At 54.8% G+C, this 19,719-nt stretch overlaps 3 long non-coding RNA genes across 3 annotated transcripts; all 3 read left to right on the top strand.

Annotated features, from left to right (window-relative positions):
- The first annotated feature begins 5,248 nt into the window (after window positions 1–5,248).
- On the top strand, window positions 5,249–7,210 carry LOC143827376 (uncharacterized). Its single transcript, XR_013227280.1, has 3 exons — window positions 5,249–5,446; window positions 5,654–5,692; window positions 7,079–7,210. It is a non-coding gene; the product is annotated as an uncharacterized LOC143827376 (long non-coding RNA).
- A 613-nt stretch (window positions 7,211–7,823) lies between these two features.
- Window positions 7,824–17,530, top strand: LOC143827206 (uncharacterized). Its single transcript, XR_013227214.1, has 5 exons — window positions 7,824–7,953; window positions 8,151–9,689; window positions 15,245–15,361; window positions 16,410–16,518; window positions 17,368–17,530. It is a non-coding gene; the product is annotated as an uncharacterized LOC143827206 (long non-coding RNA).
- Window positions 9,906–11,139, top strand: LOC143827207 (uncharacterized). The gene is made up of 3 exons (XR_013227215.1): window positions 9,906–10,303; window positions 10,433–10,528; window positions 11,014–11,139. It is a non-coding gene; the product is annotated as an uncharacterized LOC143827207 (long non-coding RNA).
- Window positions 17,531–19,719: the final 2,189 nt, after the last annotated feature.

Here is a 19,719-nt window from a genome sequence, read left to right as displayed (position 1 = left end):
GGGCCCTCACCGGAGAGAAAAGCAGGGCATAAACAAAGTAAAACAAATTAAAAACAGATATTTATGAACCTAAAGTTTCAGGACCATTTTATAGGTGTCATTCCAGGCCAGGTTTTCTCAACCAGGGCATTTGGGGTGATATGACTAAATGTGATCCCAAAATGGCCGTTGAAAGGCCTAGAGGGGGTGGGAAGGGGAGGGGCCTCAGGTGGGCGTGTCCACAGCTCTGTTTAGAAACCAAATTCTGCATGATTGCACCACTTCTGGGGTTTCTCAAAGCCTGAAGAATGTTTCAGGTGGTTTCTCAATGGTCAAAAAGCCGAGAAAGGTTCCTTTGGGCTGCCGAAAGCCGCTTTGCCCCTGATTTATTTTTGCAGCTTTTATTTTATGACTGCAAATTCCGATGACGGCGGTTTGGGCATTTTATTCCATTTCTCTTTCTTTCTGTAAGCCATAAACAGAAGCAGCAAGTGTCCCCTGATCTATGCCCCTCTGGTGCTCGGTGCCCAGCTTTGAAATCATGCTGCCGATTGGCTCCCATCCAATGCTCTTTAAAAACGGATGGCATGCCAGCCATATTTAGACGGCTCCCCGCATTAAAATTCAGGCCCCCCCTTCCCCGGCAGACTGAGTCTTCAGCTGTTGACCTTGGGAGAGCAGCTACAGGCCAAAGCTTCATCCACAAACTTCTCCTGTGCACGAGATTCAAACAGCAAAGCAAGGCGGGGACAGACAGGGCCGTGCTTTTATGCGTTCTGACCCTGCACAGAAGGATTTCCAAAAAGAACCACCTTCTGTGATTGGCCAAAGAGAAGTTTCCCCCCAAGAAACCTGCTTCCCTATTGGCTAAAACCTCCCCTCTGTTAACTCGGCCTGCACCAAAACTTCCAGACCTCATGGCGATGCTTGGCTTCTGCCATTGTTCTGTCGAGATGCCCCTCCTCCTCCCCTTGTTTCCCTGGAAACTGGGGCAAAAAGTGGGAAAGACCAGCTAGAGGAGAGACAGAGTCAGCGGGACGGAGGCAAGTATATTTCTGTGTAAAGTTTAACTGTCCCAGATCGGTTGAATTGCCAAATCGACCGATTTTTGATTGAGATTTCTCTGATGGGTTTTGTGATTTCGGTTCAATAAGTCCCCAAAGTCCTTGAATTTGAGTATTTGCCGGTTTATCAAACTGAAACACCCAATTCATAGCAGTTTCGGCAGGGGTGGCCAAAACGTGGCTCTCCAGGTGTCCCTGGACTACAATTCCCACCAGCCCCTGCAAGTTACTGGCAGGGGCTCATGGGATTTGTAGTCCATGGGCATCTGGAGAGCCACAGCTGGGCCACCCCTGGGCTATGGGGTGAGGAGAAGGAAGGCTTTGAGGCAGTCCTCTCTAGTCCTCCAACCTGCTCTCTGATGCCCTTTAAAAGTTTCCAGCCTGGTCTCTGCTATGCCCTTTAAAAGTTTCCAGCCTGGTCTGCTATGCCCTTTAAAAGTTTCCAGCCTGGTCTCTGCTATGCCCTTTAAAAGTTTCCAGCCTGGTCTCTCCTATGCCCTTTAAAAGTTTCCAGCCTGGTCTCTGCTATGCCCTTTAAAAGTTTCCAGCCTGGTCTCTCCTATGCCCTTTAAAAGTTTCCAGCCTGGTCTCTGCTATGCCCTTTAAAAGTTTCCAGCCTGGTCTCTCCTATGCCCTTTAAACGTTTCCAGCCTGGTCTCTGCTATGCTCTTTAAACGTTTCCAGCCTGGTCTCTCCTATGCCCTTTAAAGGTTTCCAGCCTGGTCTCTCCTATGTCCTTTAAAAGTTTCCTGTTTGGAAACTCGCGAGATTAAGGCAAATAGAGACCCTTGCTGCTTAGATTCTCGACTTGAGGGATAAGGATTGGTTCAGAGCCCTGGGGAAGAAGCGGGACATTTAAAGATGGCCTCATGTACATTGGTGCAGCCTTTGATTTCCACACACCCCCCACACACATGCTTGGTATCCAATAGGTTTATTTGTTTGCTTGTTTGCAGGTTTGCATTTGTATATCACTTTCCCTTATGGCTCAGGGAGGTTTACAGAAAACATAAGACGAGTGACAGAGCCCAAGGTACGTTTGGTCACTGCGTCAACAGTCTTAACATCACCAATAATGACCATAATATAACAAAACATGACCAGGTAAACATTTCGACTGCAACTCCGTAGGGTGAGGTTCACTGGATGGGAGGGGGCTCTGGGGGGGGCAATCGATGTTGACTGCTTGAACGGCATCTTCTGTGCCCCACCAGTGAAGGAGGGGACCTTCCCGAAATGCATTGTGCTTTTTAGAGTCACACGCCTGGCCTGACTCTTAGCTTTAGCTGAGCTTCACGTCACTTGGCTGCAGCTGTCCCCTTCCTCCTTTACTGCTGCCTGCGATTTCTTGAAGCGGAGATTGAGCTGGGGGCCTTCGGCCTGCAAGTCGCACCCGACCGGACACCAAAGATCCACTGCGAAGCCAGATTAGCCTCTGGGATTGCCTTCTGCACAGTCAGACCAGGATTCACCATTGGTTCTCCCGGATCACCGGAAGAGAAACGTTTCTCCCAAGAACAGAGATCCTTGAAAGCAGAGAGGCCGGGGACTGAATCGGGGACCTTCTGCATACCCTCTCGGTGTTGTGCAGCAGCCCCCCTTGTTCCAAGGATACCCCAGGGGTCCACCGGTCGAAGGAGACCTGACTGTCCCTGGGGTGGGGGCTGAATGTCTTTCCCCCACCGGGTGGGGGTCTCCTGACTCCCAGCCTCCGTGCCCCCCCCCTTGTAGCGGAGGAGATTGTGGTTCGTGCTGTTGTGCGCCTCCAAACACGAACTCCCATAAAGCATGACCCTTTTCTCCTTTCCCCCAAAATCCACGGACCGTTGTTGGACCCCCAGGGGATTTATTGGGAATCACGCGGAGACAAATCCACTGGGTCATCCAGACACACATCATTGGAGGCACACCCAGACCAGCCCAGCCCAGCCCCCCGACACCCCTCCTGTCAGAGGCGGCAAAAAGGCCGAGAGGATCAGAAATCCTCCCTCCTTAGCAGTTGCCCCCCAGCTTCTATCCCAGTGGCGGTCCAGCCTTGCTGTTTCCATGAAGCCCTGAAAATGGAGTCTGAGGCAATAACCCTTCTTTTCTCTTGGTCCCCAGCTTCGGGTAATCTGAGGTAGACTGCCCCTGACCCAGGAGCCCCGTTCTTTGTTGCAATCTTGACTGAAAGCCCTGGCATGTATTGAAAACTCCCAAACCCCTTGTGAGGCGGGCTCAGAACGGGGCTTTCCATGGGGCGCCCAGGGCCCAACCGTCATTTGATGCCAGGAAAGATGTCAAAGATGGCAGCTGATCTTGTAAGTAGGACCTTGAATTTATGCTTGTAGTGGAGGAGGTTGTGGGTCGTGCTGTTCTGCGCCTCCCAACATCAGCTCCCGTAAAGCCTGACGCTTTCCTCTGTTTTCTCCTTCCCTAGGAATCCCTGAATTCCCTTGACCGGGGCAGTTCCGCCAGTGGGTTCGTCTCCAGTTGGACGGAATCGACCACCAATTCAGAGGTATGTCCAGCCCTCAGACAGCCCTTCTTTCAGTGGCGGCAGGGAAGCCGAGACCGTCAGGATTCCACCCTCCTTGGTGATCTGCCCCCAGCTTCTTTTCCTCCCTTTGGCTCTCCAGAGATCCCAGCCTGCCATCAAGTCCTCCCATCCCCAGGCCACGTGGCGGCTAAGGGGGTCTCCTGATTCCCACCCTCCGTGCCCCCTCCTTATAGCGGAGGAGGTTGTGGGTCGTGATGTTCTGCATCTCAGAACATAAGCGCCCATAGACTGATGTTTTTCTCCCTCGGGATTCACTCTCCCTCACGAGAGGATCCACCCCCCCTGGCAGTGAACTCCTGCCCCCCACTTTTGGAGTGTCCTGGCTGGAGCCCCAAAGATGCTCCCTTTTCCTGCAGAGAAGTCCCCTTCCCAGAATGCCTTGCTCCGAAGCCATGAGCGTGAGCACAATCTGATTTGGGGGCCTCTCTTTGGACCGCGGGTCCAAACCAAAGAGGAGGAAGAGGAAGTGGAGAAAGTGTTTTCTCCTTTCCCCAGGAATCGCTGAATTCCCTTGACCGACGCAGTTCCCCTAGTGGGTTCGTCTCCAGCTGGGAGTCATCCCACTCACATGGAGATGACTCCACTGGGTCGCCCAGAGAATCATCTCTTGAGGTAACCCTTCTTTTCTCTTTGTCTCCAACTTCTGGAAATCTGAGGTAGACTGCCCCTGACCAAGGAGCCCCATTCTTTGTTGCATGCATTGAACCCTTTGGCAGCCCTTCATGTTAGCAGAGCAACTCACCCCAGGGCCAGATTATCCACTAGATTAGAGGAAAACTCCCCAACCCCTTGTGATGCGGGCTCAGAACGGGGCTTTCCATGGGGCGCCCAGGGCCCAACTGTCATTTCATACAAGGAGCCAGAAAAAGATGGCAGCCGACCTTGTAAGTAGGACCTTAACTTAATGCTTATAGTAGAGAGGAGTGGGGGGAGGGGGGAATAGAAAGGGCCGTTTGGTGCCAGGAAGGGGCTGGGCAGGCAGGGCAGCGGAGGGGAGGGGAGGGGAAGGGAGGGGAAGCCGTGCCTGTCCTCCCTCCCTGGCATCTTGCCCCCAGGTTGCCCCCAGGCAGGAAATTCACCCATCCCCATTTCTTCCTGCAGGTCCTTGAAGACATTGAGGAGGATATTTGGAGTGTGGTAAGTTTTCCAGGGGGGTTATGTTGGGCTGATCTCAGGGGCACAGTGGGGTTGATGGGTTATGACAGGAGAGAAGCATCCAGTACTCCCAGGTAGACTGCTTCTGAACATGGAGGTGCCCTTCCTGTCCGGGTGCATGGCCTTTGTTGGAATGGCTCCCATCACACAGATGACCTCCAGGGGAGGAAGAGAGAAAACCGTTACCAACCCCCATTGCTTCCTGCAGGTGCTTCAAGATGTGGAGGAGGGGGACCTTTTTTTTTTGACAGGAAGTGGAGAAAGTGTTTTCTCCTTCTCCAGGAATCCCTGAATTCTCTGGACCGAGGCAGTTCCCCCAGTGGGTTCGTGTCCAGTTGGACGGAGTCGAGCACCGATTCAGAGGTATGTCCAGCCCTCAGGCTCCCCTTCTTTCAGTGGCGGCAGGGAAGCCGAGAGGGTCAGGAATCCGCCCTCCTTGGAGATCTGCCCCCAGCTTCTTTTCCTCCCTTTGGCTCTCCAGAGATCCCAGCCTGCCACCAAGTCCTCCCATCCCCAGGCCACGTGGCGGCTAAGGGGGTCTCCTGACTCCCCGCCTCCGTGCTCCCTCCTTGTAGCAGATTATCCACTAGATTATAGGAAAACTCCCCAACCCCTTGTGAGGCGGGCTCAGAACGGGGCTTTCCATTGGGCGCCCAGGGGCCAACCGTCATTTGAGGCCAGGAAAAGAGAAAAAATGGAGCCTGATCTTGTAAGTAGGACCTTTATGCTTATAGTTGAGAGGGGTGGGGGGAGGGGGGAATAGAAAGGGCAGTTTGGTGCCAAGGAGGGGCTGGGCAGGCAGGGCAGCGGAGGGGAGGGGAGGGGAGGGGAAGCCGTGCCTGTCCTCCCTCCCTGGCATCTTGCCCCCAGGCTGCCCCCAGGCAGGAAATTCACCAATCCCCATTTCTTCCTGCAGGTCCTTGAAGACATTGAAAATGAAGAGATTTGGAGTGTGGTAAGTTTTCCATGGGGCTTATGTTGGGCTGACCCCAGGGGCACAGTGGGGTTGATGGGTCATGACAGGAGAGAAGCATCCAGTACTCCCAGGTAAACTGCTCCTGAACATGGAAGTGCCCTTCCTGTCATGGCGCATGGCCTTTGTTGGAATGGCTCCCATCACACAGATGACCTCCAGGGGAGGAAGAGAGAAAACAGTCACCAACCCCTATTGCTTCCTGCAGGTGCTTCAAGATGTGGAGGAGGGGGACCTTTTTAGCTTGGTAAAGCTTTCCATGGGTTGTATGTTGGGCCGATCCCCAGGGGCACAGTGAGGTTAATGGCTCAGAGGGACGGAGAGAAGACTCCAAGGAACAGAAGCTTAGAGCTCTGCCCGATGCGCTGCCAGAAGGAGCGATCCCAAAGTTTCCCCTCCTGTGACTGACAGGAAGTGGAGAAAGTGTTTTCTCCTTCACAGGAATCCCTCAATTCTCTGGACCGGGGCAGTTCCCCCAGTGGGTTCGTGTCCAGTTGGACCGAATCCACAGATTCTGAGGTATGTCGAGCCCTCAGGCTCCCCTTCTTTCAGTGGCGGCAGGGAAGCCGAGAGGGTCAGGATTCCACCCTCCTTGGAGATCTGCCCCCAGCTTCTTTTCCTCCCTTTGGCTCTCCAGAGATCCCAGCCTGCCACCAAGTCCTCCCATCCCCAGGCCACGTGGCGGCTAAGGGGGTCTCCTGACTCCCCGCCTCCGGGCCCCCTCCTTGTAGGGGAGGAGGTTGTGGGTCTTGCTGTTCTGAACTTCCAAGCAAGAACTCTCCCAAAGACTGACATTTCTCTCTCTTTTCTCCTTTCCCCCTGGATTCCCTCCAATCAGAAGACAGAGGATCCACACCCAGTGGGTTCGTCTCTAGCTGGGAGTCTTCCCGCTCACATGGAGATGAATCCACTGGGTCGCCCAGAGAATCATCTCTTGAGGCACGCCCAGCCCAGCCCTCAGACACCCCTCCTGTCAGTGGCAGCAAGGAGGCCGAGAGGGTCAGGAATCCTCCCTCCTAGGCGGTTCGCTCCCGATCCACTGAGAACCTGAGTCAGAACTGGCCTTTCCCAGGGGAGCCCAGGGCCAAGCCCTCACTTGATGCCAAAAAGACAGAGATACAGAATGATGAACTTGTAAGAAGGACCTTGATGCTCTTTCTAACATTGGGAAGACTGGGAGGGAGGATCAGAGCCATGGTCCAAAAAAAAAGGAGAATGTCAGCAATAAGGCGAGTCCTGCTAGATCAGGCCTCTCCTATGTCTCTTACAATGTCCTTTCCTTAGCAGTGGCGGTCCAGCCTTGCTGCTTCCACAAAGCCCTGAAAATGGAGTCTGAGGCAATAACCCTTCTTTTCTCTTTGTCTCCAGCGTCTGGTAATCTGAGGTAGACTGCCCCTGACCCAGGAGCCCCCTTCTTTGTTGCAATCTTGACCGGAAGCCCTGGCATGTCTTGAACCCTTCCCAAAGTACATTGTTTAGGACAACATGGAAGAACACCCAGGAACATGTCAGAAAGTCTCCTTTGAGGGCCTCCATTTCCTTTCACCTTCACGGTTCGCCCCCAGTTTCTTTTCCCCCCCTTAGCCCTCCAGAGCTCAGCCTTCCACCAACTCCCCGAATCTCTTGGCCACATGATGGCTAAGGGTCTCTTTGACAGCCCTTCATGTTGGGTATTAGCAGAGCAACCCCCCCACCCCGAGGGGCAGATTATCCGCTAGATTAGAGGAAAGCTCCCCAACCCCTTGTGATGCGGGCTCAGAACGGGGCTTTCCATTGGGCGCCCAGGGCCCAACCGTCATTTCATGGCAGGAAACTGGAGAAGATGGAGGCTGATCTTGTAAGTAGGACCTTAAATTAATGCTTATAGTTGAGAGGAGTGGGGGAGGGGGAATAAAAAGGGCCGTTTGGTGCCAGGAAGGGGCTGGGCAGGCAGGGCAGCGGAGGGGAGGTAACCTCAATCATCTCTTGAGGTAACCCTTCTTTTCTCTTTGTCTCCAACTTCTGGAAATCTGAGGTAGACTGCCCCTGACCAAGCAGCCCCCTTCTTTGTTGCATGTATTGAACCCTTTGGCAGCCCTTCATGTTAGCAAAGCAACTCCCCCCGAGGGGCAGATTATCCACTAGATTAGAGGAAAGCTCCCCAACCCCTTGTGATGCGGGCTCAGAACGGGGCTTTCCACTGGGCGCCCAGGGCCCAACCATCATTTGATGCCAGGAAAAGAGAAAAGATGGAGGCTGATCTTGTAAGTAGGACCTTAAATTAATGCTTATAGTAGAGAGGAGGGGGGGGAGGGGGGAATAAAAAGGGCAGTTTGGTGCCAGGAAGGGGCTGGGCAGGCAGGGGAGGGGAGGGGAAGCCGTGCCTGTCCTCCCTCCCTGGCATCTTGCCCTCAGGTTGCCCCCAGGGAGGAAATTCACCAATCCCCATTTCTTCCTGCAGGTTCTTGAAGACATTCTTGAAGAGGAACTCTGGAGCGTGGTAAGTTTTCCATGGGGCTTATGTTGGGCTGACCCCAGGGGCACAGTGGGGTTGATGGGTCATGACAGGAGAGAAGCATCCAGTACTCCCAGGTAGACTGCTCCTGAACATGGAAGTGCCCTTCCTGTCATGGCGCATGGCCTTTGTTGGAATGGCTCCCATCACACAGATGACCTCCAGGGGAGGAAGAGAGAAAACAGTCACCAACCCCCATTGCTTCCTGCAGGTGCTTCAAGATGTGGAGGAGGGGGACCTTTTTAGCTTGGAAAGCTTTCCATGGGTTGTATGTTGGGCCGATCCCCAGGGGCACAGTGAGGTTAATGGGTCAGAGGGACGGAGAGAAGACTCCAAGGAACAGAAGCTTAGAGCTCTGCCCGATGCGCTGCCAGAAGGAGCGATCCCAAAGTTTCCCCTCCTGTGACTGACAGGAAGTGGAGAAAGTGTTTTCTCCTTCACAGGAATCCCTCAATTCTCTGGACCGGGGCAGTTCCCCCAGTGGGTTCGTGTCCAGTTGGACCGAATCCACAGATTCTGAGGTATGTCGAGCCCTCAGGCTCCCCTTCTTTCAGTGGCGGCAGGGAAGCCGAGAGGGTCAGGAATCCACCCTCCTTGGAGATCTGCCCCCAGCTTCTTTTCCTCCCTTTGGCTCTCCAGAGATCCCAGCCTGCCACCAAGTCCTCCCATCCCCAGGCCACGTGGCGGCTAAGGGGGTCTCCTGACTCCCCGCCTGCGTGCCCCCTCCTTGTAGCGGAGGAGGTTGGGGGTCTTGCTGTTCTGAGCTTCCAAGCAAGAACTCTCCCAAAGACTGACATTTCTCTCTCTTTTCTCCTTTCCCCCTGGATTCCCTCCAATCAGAAGACAGAGGATCCACACCCAGTGGGTTCGTCTCTAGCTGGAAGTCGTCCCGCTCACATGGCGATGAATCCACTGGGTCGCCCAGAGAATCATCTCTTGAGGCACGCCCAGCCCAGCCCTCAGACACCCCTCCTGTCAGTGGCGCTTTTCTCTCTTTCCCCTTTCCCCCAGGAATCAGAGTCATCGCTGGATCGCCGATCCACCCTCAGTGGGATCGTCTCCAGCTGGGCGTCCTCCCAGTCTGGAGATGGATCCACTGGGTCACGTGGCTATATTCTTGTTGAGGGACGCCCAGCTCAGCCCCCAGACACACGTCTGGCCAGGAGCCCCCTGCAGGCGACCCTCCCCAAGACCCACCCCGGATTGCCTGGGCCGCACCACCAGAGCCCCAGGGGTGCTGGGTGGGGCTACGGCGCCGGCTGCGGAGGGGCCTCCGGAGACTCCGGACATTCTTTGTGAATATGTATAAATATTTGTATAGAAATATGTGTTGGTTTTGTAAAGATTCTTTGTGATATTTCCGTCTAGGCTTTAAAATCGCTATCGCTGGATCGCGGATCCACCCCCAGTGGATTCGTCTCCAGCTGGGCGTCTTCCCACTCTGGAGATGGATCCACTGGGTCATCTGGAAGCATAACATTTGTGGTAGGCCCAGCTCAGCCCCCCGACCCCCATCCTGCCCATGAGAGCAAGGAGGCAGATGGCCTTTCCCAGGGGAGCCCAGGGCCAAGCCCTCACTTGATGCCAAAAAGACAGAGATACAGAATGCTGAACTTGTAAGAAGGACCTTGATGCTCTTTCTAACACTGGGAAGACAGGGAGGGAGGGAGGATCAAAGCCATGGTCCAAAAAACGGGGAATGTCAGCAATAAGGCGAGTCCTGCTAGATCAGGCCTCCCCTGTGTCTCTTATAATGTCCTTTCCTTGGCAGTGGTGGTCCAGCTTTGCTGCTTCCACGAAGCCATGAAAGAATGATATTTCTCTCTCTTTTCTCCTTTCCCCCTGGATTCCAATCAGAAGGCAGAGGATCCACACCCAGTGGGTTCGTCTCCAGCTGGGAGTCGTCCGGCTCACATGGAGATGAATCCACTGGGTCGCCCAGAGAATCACCTCTCTAAGGTCCAAAAGATGGAGCCCAGAAGATGCCCCCTTTCCCGCAGAGAAGTCCCCTTCCCAGAATGCCTTGCATCAGAACGATGAACTTCAAGAAGAAGCTGATTTGGGGGCCTCTCTTTGGACCGCAGGTGCAGTCGGAAGAGGTGAAGGAGGAGGTGGAGAAAGTGGAGGAGGAGAAGGACAGAGCCCTGGAGCCCCCTGCAGCTGTCCTTCCCCCAGCCCAACCTTGGCTTGCCTGGGCTGACGCTTTCCTGTGTTTTCTCCTTCCCCAGGAATCGCTGAATTCGTTCGACCGGGGCAGTTCCCCCAGGGGGTTTGTGTCCAGTTGGACGGAGTCCATGGGATCATCCTCTAGCACAGAATCGGAGGCATGTCCAGCCTCCCCCAGCTTCTTTCCCTCCCTTTAGCCCTCCAGAGGGCTCAGCCATCCACCAACCCCCTGAATCCCTTGGCCAGCCCTTCATGTTGGGGGTTAGCAGAGCAACGTCCCGAGGGACAGATAATCCGCTAGATTAGAGGAAAGCTCCAGAACCCATAGTGATGCCGGCTCAGAACAGGGCTTTTAAGTTGGGAGTCCAGGGCCCAACTGTCATTTGATGCCAAAAGCACAAGGAGAAGACGGGGAGGCAGATTTAGCAAGGAGGACCTCGATTCTGAGAGGGACCCTGCTGGCCCATCGAGCTCAGCTAACTGGTTTAAAAAGAGGCCAGTTTGGTACCAGGAAGGGGCTGGGCAGGCAGGGCAGCGGAGGGGAGGGGAAGCCATGCCTGTCCTCCTTCCTTAGCATCTTGTCCTCAGGCTGCCCCCAGGCAGAAGAGAGAGAAAATTCACCAATCCCCATTTCTTCCTGCAGGTGCTTGAAGACATCCTGGAAGAAGATCTATGGAGTGTCGTAAGTTTTCCATGGGTTTTATGTTGGGCTGATCCCCAGAAGCACAGTGGGGTTAATGGGTCAGTGAGGTTTTGGGATTTTCAGGGCAGAGAAGGGGTGGGAGGGGGGGGGGGTCCTGAATCCCAGCCTTGGGGCTCATCCTGTTCTGCGCCTCTGGATTTCATCTTCCACAAAGTCTCAAGCTTCCTCCTGCTTCCTCCTTCCCTCCAGGCATCCATCACAACCTTGGATATTTGCTCCTCGCCTAGTGCTGGAGGTTCCAGCTGGGAGACCTCCTCCGGCACGGATAGTGAAAGCTCAAGGGGATATTCTCCCTGTGGAGGGCGCCTTATTCAGGGACACCCCTTCCCAGAATGCCTTGCTCCGAAGCCAGGAGCGTTAGCCCTGGCTGATTTGTGCGCCTCTCTTTTGACTGCAGGTGCAGCCCACCGAGATGGGGGAGACCCCGACCAGCGCCCAGGAGACCCTGCAGCCGGCCCTCCCCCAGCCCCATCTCGGATTGCCTACGCCACATCACCAGCGGCCCGGGGGAGCTGGGGGAACTGCTGCAGCGGGGCCTCCAACGCCTACGAGCCCTCTTTGTAAATATCTGTATATATTTGTATATAAATTTTTGTTTGTTTGGTCATGTTTCTTTGTCGGATTCCCAGAGGGACGGTGAGGTTGAATGTTCGGACGATCCCCAGAGGCACAGTGAGGTTAATGGGTCAGAGGGACGCAGAGAAGACTCCAAGGAACAGAAGTGGTTGAGGACAATGTGGAAGAACCCCCAGGAACACGACTCCTTTGGGGACCTTTCTTTTCCAAGGAAGTGAGGTCCTCAGAACTAATGTCACGGGGGATCCTCGAGGAAGAGCAGGGGGCATATCGTCCCAGCTGCAGGATGACTGAAAGGGCAAACTGGCTACCCCATAGTCCTCTGCTCCAGGCGCCGTCTGAGTGCATGAACCCATGCTCTCCTGTCCTATGACTGGCAGCAGCTCCCTGGGGTCTGGGTCAGAGGGTCTTTTTGGCGAGGTCACTTGAACGGCATCTTCTGGGCCCCACCAGTGAAGGAGGGGACCTTCCCGAAATGCATTGTGTTTTTTAGAGTCACACGCTTGGCCTGACTCTTAACTTTAGCTGAGCTTCACGTCAGTCGGCAGTAGCTGTCCCCTTTTTCTTCCTTTCCTTGAGGCGGAGATTGAGCTGGGGGCCTTCGGCATGGAAGTCCCACCCGACCGACCACCAACGATCCACTGTGAAGCCAGATTGGCCTCTGGGATTGCCTTCTGCACAGTCAGGCCAGTTTCTGCCATTGGTTCTCCTGGGTCAGGGAAAGAGAAACGTTCCTCCCAAGAACAGAGATCCTTAAAAGCAGAGAGGCCGGGGACTGAATCGGGGACCTTCTGCATACCCTCTCGGTGCTGCGCACGTTCCAAGGAGATCCCAGTGGTCCACCAGCTGAAGGAGACCTGACGACTCATGGGGTGGGGGCTGAATTTCTTGCCCAAATCCTAAAATGTTCAGGGCAGAGGCCGGGTGGGGGTCTCCTGACTCCCCGCCTCCGTGCTCCCTCCTTGTAGGGGAGGAGGTTGTGGGTCTTGCTGTTCTGAACTTCCAAGCAAGAACTCTCCCAAAGACTGACATTTCTCTCTCTTTTCTCCTTTCCCCCTGGATTCCCTCCAATCAGAAGACAGAGGATCCACACCCAGTGGGTTCGTCTCTAGCTGGGAGTCGTCCCGCTCACATGGCGATGAATCCACTGGGTCGCCCAGAGAATCATCTCTTGAGGCACGCCCAGCCCAGCCCTCAGACACCCCTCCTGTCAGTGGTGCTTTTCTCTCTTTCCCCTTTCCCCCAGGAATCAGAGTCATCGCTGGATCGCCAACCCACCCTCAGTGGGTTCGTCTCCAGCTGGGCGTCCTCCCTGTCTGGAGATGGATCCACTGGGTCACGTGGCTATATTCTTGTTGAGGGACGCCCAGCTCAGCCCCCAGACACCCATGTGGCCAGGAGCCCCCTGCAGGCGACCCTCCCCAAGACCCACCCCGGATTGCCTGGGCCCCACCACCAGAGACCCAGGGGTGCTGGGTGGGGCTACGGCGCCGGCTGCGGAGGGGCCTCCGGAGACTCCGGACATTCTTTGTGAATATGTATAAATATTTTCATTGAAATATTTGCTGGTTTTGTAAAGGTTCTCTGTGATATTTCTGTCTAGGCTTTATAAATGGCTATCGCTGGAGCGTGGATCCACCCCCAGTGGATTCGTCTCCAGCTGGGCGTCCTCCCGCTCTGGGGACGGATCCACTGGGTCATCTGGAAGCATAACGTTTGTGGTAGGCCCAGCTCAGCCCCCCAACCCCCGTCCTGCCTGTGAGAGCCAGGAGGCAGTGGGCCCCCAGATTCCTCTCCTCCGTTTGGCCCTTATCCAAGGATAAGTGCAGGCTGAGCACCCAGGAGCCCTCTGCAGCCGGCCCTCCCCCAGCCCAACCTAGGGCTGCCTGGGCTGAGCCTCCATTGGCCCAGCAGGGCTGGGGAGGGGGGGGGCTCAGGGCACGGCCAGGAGCCCCCTGCAGGTGGCCCTTCCCAAGACCCACCCCGGATTGCCTGGGCCCCACCACCAGAGACCCAGGGGTGCTGGGTGGGGCTACGGCGCCGGCTGCGGAGGGGCCTCCGGAGACTCCGGACATTCTTTGTAAGTATGTATAAATATTTTTATAGAGCTATTTGTTTGTTTTGTAAAGGTTCTCTGTGATATTTCTGTCTAGGCTTTATAAATGGCTATCGCTGGAGCGCGGATCCACTCCCAGTGGATTCGTCTCCAGCTGGGCGTCCTCCCGCTCTGGAGATGGATCCACTGGGTCATCTGGAAGCATAACGTTTGTGGTAGGCCCAGCTCAGCCCCACGACCCCCGTCCTGCCCGTGAGAGCCAGGAGGCAGTTGGCCCCCAGATTCCTCTCCTCCGTTTGGCCCTTATCCAAGGATAAGTGCAGGCTGAGCACCCAGGAGCCCTCTGCAGCCGGCCCTCCCCCAGCCCAACCTAGGGCTGCCTGGGCTGAGCCTCCATTGGCCCAGCAGGGCTGGGGAGGGGGGGGGGCTCAGGGCACGGCCAGGAGCCCCCTGCAGGTGGCCCTTCCCAAGACCCACCCCGGATTGCCTGGGCCCCACCACCAGAGACCCAGGGGTGCTGGGTGGGGCTACGGCGCCGGCTGCGGAGGGGCCTCCGGAGACTCCGGACATTCTTTGTGAATATGTATAAATATTTTCATTGAAATATTTGCTGGTTTTGTAAAGGTTCTCTGTGATATTTCTGTCTAGGCTTTATAAATGGCTATCGCTGGAGCGTGGATCCACCCCCAGTGGATTCGTCTCCAGCTGGACGTCCTCCCGCTCTGGAGATGGATCCACTGGGTCATCTGGAAGCATAACGTTTGTGGTAGGCCCAGCTCAGCCCCCCGACCCCCGTCCTGCCCGTGAGAGCCAGGAGGCAGTGGGCCCCCAGATTCCTCTCCTCCGTTTGGCCCTTATCCAAGGATAAGTGCAGGCTGAGCACCCAGGAGCCCTCTGCAGCCGGCCCTCCCCCAGCCCAACCTAGGGCTGCCTGGGCTGAGCCTCCATTGGCCCAGCAGGGCTGGGGAGGGGGGGGGCTCAGGGCACGGCCAGGAGCCCCCTGCAGGTGGCCCTTCCCAAGACCCACCCCGGATTGCCTGGGCCCCACCACCAGAGACCCAGGGGTGCTGGGTGGGGCTACGGCGCCGGCTGCGGAGGGGCCTCCGGAGACTCCGGACATTCTTTGTGAATATGTATAAATATTTTCATTGAAATATTTGCTGGTTTTGTAAAGGTTCTCTGTGATATTTCTGTCTAGGCTTTATAAATGGCTATCGCTGGAGCGTGGATCCACCCCCAGTGGATTCGTCTCCAGCTGGGCGTCCTCCCGCTCTGGGGACGGATCCACTGGGTCATCTGGAAGCATAACGTTTGTGGTAGGCCCAGCTCAGCCCCACGACCCCCGTCCTGCCCGTGAGAGCCAGGAGGCAGATTGCCCCCAGATTCCTCTCCTCCGTTTGGCCCTTATCCAAATAGTTTTACCCATGTGCAAGGGCTCCGCCTTGTAGCGGAGGAGGTTGTGGGTCGTGCTGTTCTCCGCCTCCCAACATCAGCTCCCGTAAAGCCTGACGCTTTCCTCTCTTTTCTCCTTTCCTTCAGGAATCGCTAAATTCAAGCGGCCGCGGAGCAACACCCAGTGGGTTCGTTTCCAGCTGGGAATCCTCCCGCCCTGAGGGAGACAAATCCACTGAGTCGTCTGGAGATAAGATGTTTGAGGTACGCTCAGGCCCAGCCCTCAGGCACCTGTCAGTGTTTGGCTGTGCAAATGCTGGCCCCCTCCCACCTTCGGAGAGGCCTGGCTGGAGCCCCAAAGATGCCCCCTTTCCTGCAGAGAAGTCCCCTTCCCAGAATGCCTTGCTCCGAAGCCATGAGCGTGAGCACAGGCTGATTTGTGAGCCTCACTTTTGACCGCAGGGAGCAGTTCCGCCATGATGCAGGAGATCCCAACCAGCGCCCAGGAACCCCCTGCAGGCGGCCCTACCCCATCCCCACCCCGGATTCCCTGGGCCGTACCACCAGTGGTTCAGGGGTGCTGAGTGGGGCTTAGGATACGGCTGCAGAGGGACCTCCGCCCCCTGCAGCAGCCCTCCGCCTGCACCCCATCGGCACACCCGGGCTGAGCCTGCAGCGGCTCAGGGCTGCTGGGGACCAGGGGCTGGTGGCCTCCCAGGTGAGGGGCCTCCATGAATTTCGGTGCCTCACGTCAAGGAGGACAGGGTGCAGTCCCACTGCATTGTAAATATTGTGGAAATAAATATTTTTTTTTTCTGTTTTGCACATTTTCTTTGCGATGTTTTCTTCTAGGCTTTGTCAATATTCGTTCTCCTCCCCCACGTTCATTGCCCCTGTTGACCACTGTTCTTACGTCTGTGCTTCTGTTTTGGGGGCCTCTCTTCTGGCCTCAGGCCCACCCTGCCACCAGGAAGGAAGAGTGCAGGCTGAGCACCCAGGAGCCCTCTGCAGCCGGCCCTCCCCCAGCCCAACCTAGGGCTGCCTGGGCTGAGCCTCCATTGGCCCAGCAGGGCTGGGGAGGGGGGGAGGGGCTCAGGGCAAGGCCAGGAGCCCCCTGCAGGTGGCCCTTCCCAAGACCCACCCCGGATAGCCTGGGCCCCACCACCAGAGACCCAGGGGTGCTGGGTGGGGCTACGGCACCGGCTGCAGGGGGGCCTCCGGTGCCTCCGGACATTCTTTGTAAGTATGTATAGATATTTTTATAGAGATATTTGTTTGTTTTGTAAAGGTTCTCTGTGATATTTCTGTCTAGGCTTTATAAATTGCTATCGCTGGAGCGCGGATCCACTCCCAGTGGGTTCGTCTCCAGCTGGGCCTCTGGAGACGGATCCACTGGGTCCTCTGAAGACATAACGGTTGTGGTAAGTCCAGCTCAGCCCCCAGACCCCCGTCCTGCCCGTGAGGGCCAGGAGGCAGGTCGCCCCCAGATTCCTGTCCTCCGTTTGGCCCTGCAGAAGCTTGGCCTTCCCCCAACTCTCAAGGAGGACAGGGCGCAGTCCCCCTGCACTGTAATCAATCTGTATATATCCTATAAATAAATTTGTTTTTGTTTTATAAGCTGGACTGGTGGACTATATGAATGTCAGAATGTCTCCTCTCCTGTGACTGACAGCAGCTCTCTGGGGTCTGGGTCAGAGGGTCTTTTGGGGGTGGTCCCCTGAATGGACCCTTCTGTGCCCCACCAGTGAAGGAGGGGACCTTCCTGAAATGCATTGTGCTTTTTAGTCACACGCTTGGCCTGACTCTTGGCTTTAGCTGGGCTTCATGTCAATTGGCTGTAGCTTTCCCCTTCCTCCTTTGCTGCAGCCCCCCCCCCCCCATGTTCCAAGTAGATCCCAGGGGTCCACCGGTCAAAGGAAGGTTTTCAGGCCGTGGTGGCTTCTCTCGGGGCTCAATCTGGTTGGCAGTTGGCTTTTTGGGGTGGGGCCCGGGGGGGGGGGGGTCTTCCGATCGGTTGTTTGGATGTTTTCCCGTGCTTCCAGATGTGAGTGGCTTTGTTTTGCCTTTTGCCGAACAACAACAGACGCGTCTATTTCGAGTGGGTGTGTAAGAAGTTGGCTGGTTGTGTTTTTGTCATCTGTTGTCCCGTCTTGTGTGAACAGGAGGGCTGGACCAGTGGTGGCCCGGGTCTCATGCAGCAGGGCTATTTTGTTATTCTAAACTTTAAACTCTTTGACGTCTTTGCTCTGAAGCCTCTCTTTTGACCTCAGGTGCAGCCCCCTGTGAAGGACACCGGAACAGAAGTGGAGGCCCCTGCAGCCAGCCCTCCCCCTGCGTCCCATCGGCTCGCCTGGGGTGAGCCTGCAGCGGCCCAGGGGTGCTACGGGTGGTGGAGAGGGCTTTTAAGCAGAAGGACTTGAATATCAAAGGCACTGAATAGCCAGGAAGACAGGGCAAAGGCCCAGGGCTTTGTAAATATTCTGGAAATAAATTTGTTTTCTTAATAAAATTTCTTTGTGATGTTTTCTTCTAGGCTTTGTAATTATTCACACACACCCCTCCTTTTAACATGCACTGCTGACTTCTGTGGTTACGTTCGTGCTTCTCTGCCGAGCAGTGGGGTGTGGCAGTTAGAACGTTAGACTAGGATTTGGGTTCGAATCCTCATGCTGCCAGCAGGCACCTTCCTTTGGTCCTGGTTAGATGACGTGTGTCCAGCTGCAAGGGAATGTGCATGGAGATGGGGAGCGTTGCTGCTGTTGCTGCCTATAATTCTGGGCCCGGGATGAACGTCAACATCCCAAAAGACCAGGAGAGGGCCGTAATCTCCGATGAGCCCCTTGCAGCCAGCCCTCTCCCTGAACCACCTTGGCTTGCCTTGGCAGAGACTCCAATGTAAATAGATTTGGTTTTCTTTTATAAGGTGGACAATAAGAAGGTGGACAGAAAGGAAACCAAGGAACCCCCTGCCGCCGGCCACTCCCTAGCCCAACCTCGGATTGTCTGGGCTGAGCCACCAGCTGAGACAAAGTTGTTTTTGTTTTATAAGGTGGACAGGAGGACAATATGAAGGTGGAATTTGCTGGTTCAATTATTGCCGCTGTAAAGGAACAGGCTCCGTTATACTCCATTTCTCACCCCCTGAAGGCGTCTCGAAGTGGCTTACAACCGCCTTCCTCTCCTCCCAACGGACACCCTGTGAGGCAGGTGGGGCTGAGAGAGCTCTGAGAGAACTGTGACTGCCCCAGGGTCACCCCGTTGGCTGCCTGTGGACCGGGAGTGGGGAAAGGAAACCCTCTTCTCCAGATGAGGTGTGCTGCTCTTTAACCATCAGACCCCGCTGGCTCCCAGGAAGCCTAACTAAGAAGCTTGGGTCTACGGGAATCATTTGGGATTTCGCCTGACAGGAAATTCTCCAAAGAAATTTCCCCGTCTGAACCTGTCAGATACCTCTGTAGTAAAGAATAAAATAAAATTGAACGCCATTATGTCACAGATCAATTCCTCTTTGCAATGCCTCTGGTCTTTCACTTGGTCACTGCATGGTTGTCCTAGTGAGACGTCTTCAGCCAGGGATATGGCTTTCTCCCACAGTTCTTTCAGAGATCTCTCAAAATTAAACAGGAATGCTTTGGAGGATTCCCCTCCACCTTCCTTCTGAAATCTAGGGAATCATTTCAGATTAATTGTCTCCATTTCTGAGATGGATGTGAAACTCTTCCATTTTGAAACGCCACATCTCTTTCTCGTCCAGTTCAAACTTTATTAGTCGTCCAGACCACGTTGCATGAAATTAATGCATAGAAGACCAAAAGAATTATGCTACTTTAAAATTATGCTACATTTCTTTCTCGTGTTCCTGCTCTTTTTCTTGCTTGAGTTTCTCCTTTTTATGGCTTGCTGTCTTCCTGTTCCCAGTCTGGCTAGCTGCAATCCCTGCTTGATTTTTGCTCTCTCCTACTCAGTTCTAGATATTCCCTTCTCGGTTTGGTATAATAACCATTTCAGTCTTCCATTAAATAATCTCTCATATCTCCTGACTAGAATATTCCTCCGAGGCGGCTTCTGACCCCTGACTATCCCCATGTGTCTCCCTTTCCTTCTGTGTGGGGGGCACCCTGACTGACTAGATTTCCTGAGGCAGAATGGATCAAATCCTTAAAAATATTTCCTTTCTTAAGGCTTATTAGTGGCGGGACTATCTAATTTAACTCAGATCTCAGCAAATGTCACAGCCAGGAGAGGCAGCAAACCAAATCCTAGGCCTCAAACGCCTTTGTTCTTGTGAGCAAGAGAGGGATTTAGGCTGACGTGAACGTCTTCCATTAAAAGAAAATCCCCCTTTTCCTTTCTTTCTGCTGGTGGGCTTCATGCCTATTCTCCTTTCAGGGGATTTATTTTATTTGTGGGCAGGTGAACTACAGGCTGCAGTGCCTCACCCTGATCGCTTCGGCAAGGAAAGCTAAAATGGCCACTTTTGAGCTCGGCTCCTCAGAGCTAGATGGTGTGGCTGCGGAAATATAGTTGGAACAAGGATATGGTGGAACCTTGTCCACGTTCCTCAGGGAAGAAAATGCACTAAGGAGACTTTTTAATTTGCCCTTTCTTCACGGCGCTCCTAA

Source organism: Paroedura picta, chromosome 17, assembly GCF_049243985.1.
Source record: "Paroedura picta isolate Pp20150507F chromosome 17, Ppicta_v3.0, whole genome shotgun sequence".
In the NCBI taxonomy this organism is placed as follows: Eukaryota; Metazoa; Chordata; class Lepidosauria; order Squamata; family Gekkonidae; genus Paroedura; species Paroedura picta.
This window is presented reverse-complemented; position numbering and strand designations above follow the sequence as displayed.